Here is a 13,726-nt window from a genome sequence, read left to right on the forward strand (position 1 = left end):
TCAGCTCCTGCTCTGCATTTTATAAGTCTTATACTTCACAAGCATTGAGGGTTTAAAGAATATGCAGGCAATGTGTTAGGGATAGGGTAACCTACATCATCTAAGCAATTTTTTTTTTTTTTTTTTGCTTTAGAAAGAAATGAAGTTAAATAGTCTTTGATCTGTGCACTATGGAAATCCTCGATACATGGAAGAAACTCAGACTATCACTAACCCACAACACAGTTTAGATTATATCTCAGAATTTATAGTGCATCTACAGTTCTACTAGTCCTGCTCCGTTGAAATATAGCCTCAAAGGGACTACTGATAGTTGTTTTGATATACCTAGCATAACCCTACCTTTTTATCTATCCATTTCAAAAATGTTCCAACTTCACCAGCAGATAGGCAAAATGACCCTGAGTACCTTAGTGATGCTTATGTTTCATAATTCTCATGATAAAGCACATCATTGTGCAGACCTGTGTTTAACAGGACTTTTTTCTTTTTCATACAAAGGAGGTTTACTCTATACAAAAGGAGCATAATGAATAGACAGCAAATCTTGAAGCTAGAAAACATCTAGGTTCAAGTGTGAGTACTGACTATTTGGACAAGTTTCAGAGACTGTTCTATATAACTCAAGACTAAGTTATGGAGAAGGTAAAGCAAATTGTCTCACTTTATAAATGGAATCCCAGGTGTAGTACATATTCCAATATACCCAGGTACTATAACTTATAAAAATCCTGGGGCAAATGTTCAAATTCTCTTACCCCGTCCTCCCCATCAAGATGTACAAATATTTCCACTTATGAAAGGAGCTGTAGCTACATTCTTTTTAGGATTTTCCATTCCAAACCAACAGGTGCTTGTTAGCCTCTCGGCCCCTCCCAACCTGGTCTTTAGAGCAGGAAAAGGGAACTGTGACTCAGGGACCCTATAAGACCCACAAAGTCATTTGCTAAGGCAACAACAAGCAATGATGAGCTAAAAGCTCGGTATAACAACCTCCCAGTGCTTTGAGTTCTGTAAGTTGATAGTTTTGTATGGCCTGCAAGTGATGTTACAGATATCCAGAAAATTCTGGTTCCCCACTCCTACTCTAGCCTTTATTGTGTGCAATTTCTAGGACCCCACATTGTTTTCCTGTACTGCAATTGCCAGAGATCCATGTAGGAACACTATAAGCATGAGATGTAGTGCTGGTTTAATGTTAGAATTAGAAAAACTATGTAAACATAATAAACTAATGATTTATGTCATAAGTGAAAATTTGGCATTGACCAAACACAACAACCATTTATTCAAAATTTTAAAAAAAGGAAAATGGATGTTTCTTTAATATGGTGAACATCTCTCAAAATCAAGAGTCTATATTATCTAATAAATACTACAGCCTTTTCCAAAAAGATTGGAATATAGCAAAGATATAATCACAGTTATTTTATAGTTACAATGATAAGAAAAATTGTGGCCTTCATGAAAACTGATTTGACTAGTACAATCTCATGCCCTCTCTCAACTCACAATACATGTATGACCCAGAGACCAGGAACTCCTCTCTTCCCTCCAAGTTCCTTGCTTGGAGTGTTAGAACTCAATATATAGATCTGCTCCCTAACACTTTTTTGTGACAAATATAGAGAAGCAAGGGTCTCTTGGGCAGTCTCAATACAAGGAGCCCCTGAGGAAAGTGAATCAAATGATTAGGCATGAGACAGGTCTGAGTTAAACTAGAAGATCAGAATGAAGACGACACAGGGTGAAGAGGCAAGTCACCTTTAGAATGAATCACAGAGGTACTAGAAGCACTGGAGGAAGAGGAGGAGTTAGCTGGGAGGGTTTGTGCTCAAATCTCCAACCCCCAACCTTCTGTCCCTACATCCTTTTGAGGTAAGGGAAGAAGACAGTTCTGATGCTTCTATTTCCTAACCTCACCCCTCATGAAAAAAGGAAGAGAAATGGGGTTTGGTCACAGATTACATTCCACAGTCATTCAATGGTCAAATGGGAAACTAGACATTTTCTGGCTCTAAGGAGCTTAACTGGCACCATCTAGCAAGGAGCTTGGAGGCAGGAAGGTATCATGCATGTTAGAGATAGAGGTGGGCAGGGGCAAGTCTGGTTTTCCATTGGTTTACAATCCTCTCCCCACCCCATCCCAACACCCCATTGTCCAGAACAAAACTACTAAATGTACAATGTAAATGTAAAAAATGAAGAAGGAAATTCAGGAGCAAGCAGTAGCAGTCTAGAGCAGAATCCCAGGAGCAGAATAGGGCCTCGGCTCCTGCTTCTAGTCTTGTCTAAAGCCCACTGAGGAAAAATCAAGGCAGGAATCGCAGACTAAAGGGAAATCTAAAGTTCTGTCACCGAAACATCTGGGCTTCCAGCTAGCTGATAGTGGGTGAAACCAGCAGCAATCTTGTATTCAGATCCAAACCTAGATCAGGAACTTTCAGTTCCTCTCTCTGGGTGTAGATGGCTCTCTTCATCACAAACTGATGTGATGTGATCTAACTGGCCTGAATCATCTCATTGTTGAAAAGAGCCATGTCTTATCAAAATTGATCATCGTATAATCTTGCTCTTGCCATGTACAATGATCTCCCGGTTCTGCTCACTTCACTCAGCATCAGTCTCTCCAGGCCTTTCTGAAATCATCCTGCCAGTCATTTCTTATACAACAATAATATTCCATAACATTTATATACCATAACTTATTCAGCCATTCTCCCATTGATGGGCATCCATTCATTTTCCAGCTTCTAGCCACTACAAATAGGGCTGCCACAAACATTTTGGCACATACAGGTCCCTTTCCCTTCTTTAGTATCTCTTTGGGATATAAGCCCAGTAGAAGCATTGCTGGGATCAAAGGGTAATGTGCAGTTTGATAACTTTTTAAGCATAGTTCCAAATTGCTCTCCAGAATTGCTGGATCCCTTCACAGTTCCACCAACGTTGTGTTAGTGTGCCAGTGGAGAAAATTATCTCACACAGCCAGTGTAGACATGTTTACATGAACAATGGAGAAAGGGTAGGAGGAGCAACTCACACTTGAACCTCACTCTAATCTGACCTGGTCAAAGAAAGGAAAGACACACACACACACACAACTGGGAAGGGCAAGGGAGAATTTAGTGAGATATAGTGGATTAAGGAAGGGATTAGTTCTAAGTAAAACGAACTTTAACTAAAGATAGGCTTATAAGCCATCTGCATCCAGAAAGAGGACTATGGGGACTGAACATAGTATTCACAACTCCACCAACAATGCAACAGTGTCCCATTTTTCCCACATCCCCTCCAACATTCGTCATTATCTTTACTTGTCATTTTAGCCAATCTGAGAGGTGTGTAATGGGTACCTCAGAGTTGTCTTAATTTACAATTCTCTGATCAACAGCAAACAGTATTTTCACTTTTTTTGTTGTTGTTTGGTTCCTTTTTTTCTTTCTCATTTTTTCCCTTCTTGATCTGATTTTTCTTGTGCAATATGATAAATGTGGAAATATGCTTAGAAAAATTGCACATGTTTAACCTATACTGGATTACTTGCTGCCTAGGGGAGGGGAGTAGGAGGAAGAGAGGGAGAAAAATTTGGGACACAAGGTTTCACAAGGGAGGATGTTGAAAACTATCTTTGTATGTATTTTGAAAATAATTTTTTTTAAGTTTTTAACATGTGCTGTACACAAATATTTATAGCTAGGTGGTCAGTGAATATTCAGAGCAATGGACCTGCAATTAGAAAGACCTGAGTTCAAATTCAGCCTCAAACACTTATTAGCTGGACAAATCACTTACTCTCTATTTGCCTTAGTTTCATCATCTATAAAATGGAATTAATAATAGCACCTGCCTCTCAGGATTGTTGTAAGAAATAAATGAGACAATAATTGTAAAGTACTTAGCATAGTGCCTAACACATAGTAAGCACTATATAAATGGTAGCTGTTATTATTTCTGTTTTTATTTGTCAGTCATTTACCAAATGATAAAGGATATTGATTGCAAAAGCCCTACTTCATCATCTGGGTGATAATGCTCCTCTCTGAAAATGAACTTCAAATAACAACAACCTGTGTAGCTGAATCTCATTAAGACTTTGTATAAGGAAAAGATTTACAAGTCACTGCTGTTTATGGTTCTTTAAGTCTCTTTTTCAGGGATATGTAGGTGTAAGATTTTTTTCTATGACTTTGGTATGTTCTTCATCTTTAGATTCCTTGTAAAATAATCCCTCTCAACAAGGGTATTGAGGGAAATACTACTTGGCTAGGTTGACTTCAATTATCATAGATAATAACATATCATAAATATAGATAATAACAGATTTTCTCTCTTTGTCTTCACAATTGACTGTACAAATCCAGTAACTAATTTGAATTTAGTTAAGGACACCAAGTACAAAGCAAAGTACACCAAGAACATAATGTTTATTTTGTTGCTGGGGTCACTAAGCTCAGTGTCAGTCATATCCAGAAAGCAAACGAGAACCAAATCAGTTATCCAGATAGCTTTAAAGACTTTAGAGCTAAAAGGGAATTTCGTGGTTAGTGATCTTTTTTCAAATCCTTCATCTTACAAATTCGGAAACGGCACCCAAACCGGAGAAATAGCTTATCCAAAGTCACACAAGGTGATTTTGGACAAGGTAGAGCAGAAATTGAAAATTAATTCCTTCAACTTTTGATCTAGAGTTCTTTCCACTATGAATCATGAATGCCATGGGTTCTTACTTACAACAGAAGCCCTGTTGCTCCTCTTTCCTTCACAAATGAAGCCTAGAAAGGGTGACACTCCTATTCTCAGTTTCTGCTCATTTCGATTTAACGGGGATTCACTCTATCTTCATTTCTTACCTCATAGTTTTGTGCTTCCATGGAGGGATGTGCCACAGTCCTCCAAGTATCTCTTTGGCAGCACCTGATTTTGCGAAGAATCAGAATGAGACAAAAAATAATTCATTAGTAAAAGGGACTTTGGCTGGCTCATCACAAAGGGTCAGAGGAGGGCATTTAGCTCTCTTCTTGGGACACTGTTCATTGAAAGCTAAGGCCACCTGTAAAGCCCACAACTAGCAATCTAGTGAAGAAATTCATGCTTATAAATTACTTCATGCTTTCGGATCTTTCACAGCTCTGGCCAGTGAGAAGGAAGGGGAAGATGGGGGAGGGAATACCGCGGAAATGGACAAGCACCTCAGAAGAGCACATGTTACCATTCCCAGTCTTTAGGAACTGAGCAGAAAGAGGAAGGCGGCCACACGCCAATTCGCAAATATTGCAGGAATTACGGAGGCCGAAACTTTGGGTGCTGGAAACCAGGTTACTCTCCAAATCGTGATTGGCTGATTACGCCCCTCTACGCCCCCAGTTACCAGCAAATAGGCTTTCTGTGATTGCCCTACTGGGACGACTGCTCGTGGGAGGAGTTTGGATCTGATACCCTCTTTTTCATCTGATTTGTGAGAGTCGGGATTGAAGCCTAACGTGTAGCTGCAGCTCTAGAATTACTCTCTCTTCTTTTTTGCAGGTGATTTCCGGGGAACATTTTGCCCCCACCGAAAATTTTGGTTGAACTTAAACTCAAGTAAGTATAGCTGCTGCTATTAGGCATTTCTCACCTTCCCCCTCCTTTTTGATTTTGAGAGGCGTCTCGGGACTTTCCTGCTCAGAGATGCAAGCACAGGTAATTGAAAAGGTGGCCCAAGGCCAGTAGGTAGTCCAGGAAATTTAATGTCGCCCAATATTGCATCATCCGAACCTCGGTAGACGCAGTTCTTTGCAGAAGGTAAGTGGAAGCATGGTACCCCCGCGAGGGGACTTGTGCTCTCCCCCACCCCCTTTAAATTAAATTTTTGCTACTTGGCCTTGTATTCTGTACGTCTAGACAAGTTCCGACCAGGATGCTGGCGGTTTTTGAAAAACAATTGGTTTTGAGTGCTCCCACTCCCCAGCGCGCCACTCTCCCTACTTGGAATTTCAATTTCTTTAACCTAATGACTCAAATTTCCCCTACCAACCATTTTGGCTGCATCCCACAAATTTTGGTATGTTGTCTCATTCTTGTCATTCTTTTGGATGAAACTGTTGATTATGTCTATGATTTGTTGTTTCACCCATTCATTCTGTAGGATTAGATTATTTAATTTCCAATTAATTTTTGGTTTATTTCCCTTGGCCTTTTATTGTATGTAATTTTTATTGCATCATGACCTGAAATAAAATTCATTTACTATTTCTACCTTTCTAAAAAAAAAAAAAAAAAAACCTAATGACTCTGAATTAGGATTTCTTGTGATTGCTAATCGCCTATCTTGCTTCCCAAGGATGGGAGCACCTCCCCACCTCCATCCCATCCACTTGATCTCCGAGCTGATGTCTAAGTCACACCCTCCCTCTTTCCGGGAGGGCAAAGTTAACTGTTTTGAAAGAGAATTACAAATTTCATTTGGAATTCCCTAGAGAAACCTCAGGGGACTTTGTAATTAGGCTACAGATTTGCATATTTATCCTCGCTTGACTTGTTATCTAAAGATAGTCTGGGATAAGAAAATGAGCCTCTAACGTTAACTTTGGAAATTTTGGGAACATAATAACACCGGTACTTTCTTTTTAAATTGCGATTAGTTTGAAAATGTATTTTGGTGTGAAGTATTCATTTTTTGATGGTTTTGGCCGACGAATGGAGTAAATATTTTATTTTCGGTTGCACGTGGTTGGAAAGGGTCACCATCTCCTACATGCTGTGATGTTCCTTCTTGGGAAAGTTTTAAGAAGTAGTCTGGTAGTACCTGAAAGCTTCTTTTGGATTTGGGCAGAACTGTAGCCAAAGTTCCCACTTGCTGAGGAGCCGTTTTGTTTTGTCTGAAGAAAAGTATTAGTTGGGCAGGAAAGACGGATTTTCTTTCCCCCTGGGAACGTAATAGCCAGTTGGTGTCACTCATTCTTTATAATGCAGATGATATTTTTGGAAGGAATTCATTTGGAAGATGATATTTTGGAGGATTTTGAAAGAAGCGAAGAATGAAATGTTTTTTTATTTTGTTTTATTTTGTTTGTTTCTTCAAGTAAAAAGAAATATTCAGAAGCTTGTTACTTAAAAGTGAAAAATTAAGACCTGGTGACTTGTATTCCTCTGGAAGTGGCCAAGAAAATGGTTTTGTTTGGCTTTCTTTTTCTGAACTTCCTTTTGTTCTTTTATTTTCAAATGTTTCCCTTCCTTCCTTCCTTCCTTCCTTCCTTCTTTCCCTCTCTCCTTTTCTTCCTCCCTCCCTTCTTTCTTTCTTGCTTTCTCTTTTTTCTTCCTTTCCTCCTTCCTTCCCTCCTTCTCTGCCTCCCTCCCATTTTCCCTCTCTCTCTCTCTTTCTCCCTTCCTTCCTTCTTTCTCCCTTCCTTTCTTTCTTTCTTTTTCCCTTCCTTCTCCGCCTCCCTCCCATATTTCTTTCTTGTTTGCTTCCTTCTTTCCTTCCTCCCCTCCTTCCTTCTTTGCCTCCCTCTCTTCTTTCTTCTTCTCTTTTCTTTCCTTCCTTCCTTTCTTTTTCTTTCACTGGAAAATGTTTCTTTTTGCATCAATGAGTGTAATGCCGGAGAAACTGAGGCAGGAGAGAGATTAGAGAGTTTTTAATATTTTATTAATGGGAGAGTAAGATTGACTGGACAGGACTCTCGTCTCAGATTATCCAGTCAGACAGAGATAAGTATACTGGGACCAAGGAATCCATATTGGTCCCAGGGCTGGAGGACCCAAAGAATCCAGCGTCCAGCATACAGCTGCCAGATGCCATTCTCCAGCCATGAATGAAGGAACAACAACTTCTTAAATACATTTTTGGAGACAAAGAAGAGAAAGGGAGGGAAGGTTTTTTTTTTATCAGGGAGGGGAAGCCATAAAACCTAAAAATTCCAGAGACAAAGAAGTAAAGATATCATGGGTTGGTCTTGGAATATTCTAAAGGAATATTGTAAATCCATAAAAGAGTCAGGAGAGCTACTCTTTTATCTTGCTAATTTATAACCCGAGAGCGAACAATCCTTAGTTTTACTGGGTCAGAGACAGAACAGTTAAGGTAACTGAGACAGGGAAACTGAGTCAGGACAGTTAAAGAAAACTGTGGCATAACATGAGAAGCTTAATTTATCTTGAAGTCATTATTGGTCATTGCATTGTTAGAATTTTGGGGCAACCTAGATAGCATAGTGGATAGAGCACCAGTCCTGGAGTCAGGACAACCTGAGTTCAAATCTGTTCTCAGACACTTAACACTTCCTAGCTGTGTGATCCTGGGCAAGTCACTTAATTCCAGTTGCCTCAGGGGAAAAAAAAAAGAATTTTTAGGTTTTTCAGAGTTATTTTCCTTACAGTGTTTATTTAAATTGTTCGTTTTGCGCCTCATTTCACTATAACTTTATTCTTGCAAGACTTTCCAGGTTCCTCTCAATCCATCCCTTTGGGTATTTCTTGAGACACAATAATATTCCATTGCTTTTCTATACCATAATTGTTAAGCTATTCCCAATTAATTGGCATCCATTTTGTTTCCATTTGCTTTAATAAAATGTCCTGCTACATACTTTCAAGATACTGGTCCAAACCCAATTTCTATTAGACTGTTTTACAATTTTCTCAGTTTTTGTTGAGCAGAAAGTCCTTACCCTGATAACTAGAGTCCTTAGGTTTATCAAACCCCATCTTTCTATATTTGCTTCTGGATTTTGTGTAACTCAGCTTCAATTAAGAACTGTGTTTAAGAATGATGACATTAGGTGGTTTGGTTTTCTTTCCTTTTAAAACCTACTCCCCAACTAGGAATTTTTGCCCATTTTTTATCTTAGGTGATTAAGGGCTGATTAGGAACCTACAACTTTCTATTTTTCCTCCCCCCAAAATACTTGATACATCTGTTTGCTTGGGTAGTTTTATATGTTTAAGGATTGGGGAAAAGATAATTCATTTTGTAGGATCAGGGTAACTTTGTGTAACTAGAAATAAAATAAACACTAAGATTATTAAATATACAAGTTGTTAACAATGACATAAATAACAAAACAAGAATAATGCTTTACAATATTTTGGCTTAAAAGCCACAGTCCAAATCACCTCAAACTTTCACTTATTAATTGTAAATTACTTCTCTTCCTCCTCGGCTGAAGGTGCACAACTTAGGTCACTTAAGAAATGAAAACTCTTCACAAAAATTTTCTTCACTTTCTTCTCAAGATAAAAGTGAATTTTTTAAAATAAATAATATTATTACTTATATATCCATTTTCCTCCATGTTCTCACTGACTTTCTCCAAATTTGGCAGGAAAATAGTAACTTTAACTTCTCTTTTAAATCCTCATTTTTAAGTTGTCCAGACTCACTTTTCGAATTTTTTTCTTTATACTGTTTCTTCATAAAATTGCTTTTGGCAATTGTTAAATGATTGAAGTTTCTCAACTAATTTCTCACTTCTCCATAGTTTATCTCATAGATTTTTATAGATCAAATTTAAACTTCCACACTCTCCCTGCCTCCATAGGGAGAAGTATCTCATAGAAGGATAGTTATAATGAAACTCCTCGTTTGCCTATTCTTAGAAATAAATCAGTTAGTCTCCATAAAAGAGGCTTTTGAAACATGATTACAATTTATACATTTTGTTTTCCCTGTAAATTGTAAGCTCCTTGAAATTGGGGATTCTTTCATTTTCACTTTATTTTTTGCAGGATCTTCCCACCTCCCCTCTTAACTCCCTCCATTACTTTCACACCCCTTCTCTGTTGAAATCTTAACCATCTATCAGGGTTCAGCTTAGATGCTACCTCCCTCATACAGGCTTTATTTTTCTCCCCACGATATAGTCTCTCCATCCGTCAATCAAGAAGCCTTAATTTAGTTCTTACAATATGAAAAGCATTGTGCCAGATGCTATGAACACAAATAAAAACATGTACACAGATAAGTAAATACAAAAAAAATGATATAAAATAAGTATATAGTGATGAGGAGAGAACACTAACAACTGAAAGAGTCAGGGAAGGGCATCTTGAACTTGAAGTGAGTCTTGAAAGAGGTAAGTGTTTCTAAGAGGCAGGTGAATCAGAAGAGAGTGTTCTCATTTGCATGGTACAGGTCTAGCCTGTACAAAGTCACAGAGGAGAGAGGTGGAATATTACATATGACCATCAGTAAGGAAGCCAGTCTGTCTGAAGCCTCGAGTGGTGCAAGAGAGTAATGTGTAGTGAGCTTAGAAAAATACCCTGTTATTTATACCTTCTGAATTCAACTCTCCCTGTGCAACAAGAAAACTGTTCGGTTCTGCACACATATATTGTATCTAGGATATACTGTAACCTATTCAACATGTAAAGGACTGCTTGCCATCTCGGGGAGGGGGTGGAGGGAGGGAGGGGAAAAATCGGAACAGAAGAGAATGAAAGGGATAATGCTGTAAAAAATTACCCTGGCATGGGTTCTATCAATAAAAAGTTATTAAAAAAAATACCCTGGATTGTGAGGAACTTTAAGTATCAAATAGAAGAGTTTGTATTTTATCCTAAAAAGGAGTCAAAGAAGTTTCTTTAGCTGGGGAATGACTTGATCACTTATATTGGGAATATAAATTTGGCAAATATGTGGAGAATTATTAAAGAAGGAAAGAACTGGTGGCAAAAAGGCTATCTGGAAGGCTATTGCCAGGAAAGCGGTGATAAAAGCCTACACTAGTTGTGATCATGATCTCATTAGAGAAAAGGCTATGGATTAGGAGATATTGAAGAGGTAAAATTATCAATACTTGACAAATTATTTAAATATGGGAAGTGATGGTCTAAAAAGTCAAGAATAATTCTGAAATTGTGAACTGGAATGAACATAAGGCTGATGGGAACTTGATAGTGTTGTGCCACAGTTCCCTTTTAATGTCCTGACTCAGTTTCTCTAATTGTCCTATTTAGTTACCCTGCCTCAGGTTATAACCTTTCCCTCTTAATGTTTGATGAGATAAAGGTTTTATATCTTTAGGCTATAATCATTCCTTCTTAATGTTTGACAAAATAAAGGTCTATCCATTTTAGACATCATTAGAATATCAGTAACCTCTCCAGTACCTCCCTCCATTATGTTATCCTACATGCCTCCCCCCATTAGGTTATCCCCATCCAGGTATCTCCTCTATTATGTTATTGCTCTTGTTATTCTATAAAAGGATCTTGCTGTCTGATATTCAGGGCTGGATTCTTTGAGATGATAGTCTCGTTCAGCCCTGGGACCAAACATGGATCATTTGGTCCCAGTAAATCTCTCCATTTTAATAAACTATTAAGTTGCTCTCTAATCTCTGCATTACAATAGAAATGGGAAAGTTATAGAGGAAGCAGAAAATGAATAATTTTTGGAACAAGTTATATTTGTGAGCCCTCTCCGACATCCAAGTAGAGGTATCCAGAAAGCAGTTGGAAATGCAAGACATGAGATAGCAGGAGAAAGAAGAGACTAGAAATATAAATGGGAGACTTAAGGGTCACTTACATAAAGAGAGACCAGCTGATAACAACTAAGCAGACTAGGGATCCTGAGCATAATCTTTTCTATAGGTTGAAAAGAAGCACAATAAATCAGTGTTCCAAAAACCCCAGCATGAAAGATATCCACAAGAAAAGGATGGTCAATTGATTGACAAATGTTTACTAAGATTCTACTATGTGCCTTCACAAAGCACTACTCTGATGCTTTATTTTGATATAGAGATGACCTTGCATTCTCCAAAGAGAAAGCATAAACTCTGTTGGGTTCTATTATGCTCCAAGTTTGACTACACAAGAGGCTGTCTTCTGAGGACCAATATAGTAGGCTGGCCTTTTAGTGACAATATTTTTTGGCCATGGCAATCAACCTATGGAACAAGTAAAAAATATACAAAAATTATAAATACATTATAAATATGTATTATACATATTAAATGATATAAATAATAATAATAAATATAATGGCTCTTGGTTTTGTATAGTCCTCTTTTGTTTTTTCAGTGATCTTGGCAGAAGGGAAACAACAGGTGCTAAAAATACTACAATTTTTAGATTGTTCATAAATTTGAATTTGATTGTTGATATTGTAAAAGTGAGATTCTTGTTCAATGAGGCAACAGATAAACATATTGTTGAAGGAACTGAATCATTTATTATCAGTCTTAACATTCTATCACAGAAACTAGAAGAAATTGCCCTTAAATGGAAAGGTGGCTACCTGGTATTCCTTGGAAAGACAAAGGAGTAGGTGGGTGGAGTGGGTCTTATCATAAATCCATGGGCAATAAGAAATGTTATTTCATGAATATTTGATAATTGTATATTGCATTAGTATTAATAAGAATTTAAAACAACAATAGCAACCAAACCAAACCAAAAAAAAATGTAGCTTATTAACCAAGATCAGTTGATAAGGATGAAGTAGAGAAATTCTACAAAGAACTTAATAAAAACCTCCAAATTTAACCAACATACACTCTGATACTTCTTAACTTCATTGCAAATGTGGGAAATGGTGAGAGAGGGAGAAATAATATAAAGCTAGATAGTTCAGAAAGAAAGTATGAGAGAAATCTAAGATTTGAAAAAAAAACCTTTGCATCTTTAAATCACAATATCTTTGAGGAAAGAGCTGGTTGTTAGATATGTTGAGCACCAAATTACACCACAATAAATGAAATAGATACTATTTTAACAGACAGGAAAAAGCTTTTTGATGTGGTAGTTTTCAGTTCCATTAACTTATTGAAGCTAACATCAAAATTAATAAAAAGAAATAATAATAATGGGAAAAGATATGGCACATCATTGAAACAAAATAAACAAAAAAACTTAATATGTAATAATTTTATACAGGAGTTTAACCAATACAAATTAAGTGCCCCAACAAGAATACCAAAAGATCACAGAAAGTGCTTTAATCAGTAGATCTTTGGCTTGCCATATGGTAAGAAATGTTTACTAAGGGCAACACTCTGTTAAATATAAACTCATTTGTAAAATCTTAGGAAGAAGGATGATGGACAATTGTGAGCATCATGATCTCATAAAGTACAGAGAAGCAGTGAAGGGTAAAATCAGTTTAAAGAAAGTTTTGCAAGAAATTCAACTAGGCAAAGTCATCCTGAAGGTATTTAAGGATGTAAGTAGAAGGACAACAAAGAAGAACAATGTCAAAGAGTCATACAAGTCCTTATAATAAGCTCTTCTCAATCAGCAACAAGTGAAATCATATCATAGACTTGGTTGTGTGTGTAATAGATAAAGAAATGAAATTAAAGTGAGCAAAGATAGGAAAGATTGAACTTGCTATATATAGAGAGATTTGAAAGGACACAATTGTGAGACTCTTGAAGGACAAAAATATTATAAAAACAAAACAAGAAAAAAACTCAAAACAACAACTTTGAAAGATTTAAGAACTCTGATCCAACCAATTATCTACATATTTGCAAAGGAACTATGATGAAGTCTGTCACCCACCGCCTAATAGATATGATAGATTCAAAGTACAAAAAGAGACATTTTTTGGACATGACCACTATGTACCTAGTTCTTCCCTGTACTTAATATTCCATTTCCCATTGAAATGCTTTTGTGCAAGCTTCCTCTCATATCTGGAGTGTATGCTTTCCTATCTCCAGTTTTTAGGATCCTTAATTTTCTTAAAACTGAACTCAAAAATGCATCTTCCTATTTCAGGCTTTTGCAGATGTTCTCT

General features: G+C 37.2%; 1 protein-coding gene across 3 annotated transcripts in view; it reads left to right on the forward strand.

Annotated features, from left to right (window-relative positions):
* Nucleotides 1–13,726, forward strand: part of CBS (cystathionine beta-synthase) — a 254,157-nt gene that overhangs the window by 205,600 nt on the left and 34,831 nt on the right. Inside the window, exon 1 of one of the 3 annotated variants that reach the window (XM_051984796.1) lies at nucleotides 5,433–5,583. The exons of 1 other annotated variant lie outside the window; for it this stretch is intronic. The gene's annotated coding sequence lies outside the window, so the exon portion shown is untranslated. Of the gene's footprint in view, nucleotides 1–5,432; nucleotides 5,584–13,726 lie in introns of those variants that run through there. One more of the 3 variants, XM_051984798.1, reaches the window with a different exon arrangement.

The sequence above is a fragment of the Antechinus flavipes genome, chromosome 3 (assembly GCF_016432865.1).
Source record: "Antechinus flavipes isolate AdamAnt ecotype Samford, QLD, Australia chromosome 3, AdamAnt_v2, whole genome shotgun sequence".
In the NCBI taxonomy this organism is placed as follows: domain Eukaryota; kingdom Metazoa; phylum Chordata; class Mammalia; order Dasyuromorphia; family Dasyuridae; genus Antechinus; species Antechinus flavipes.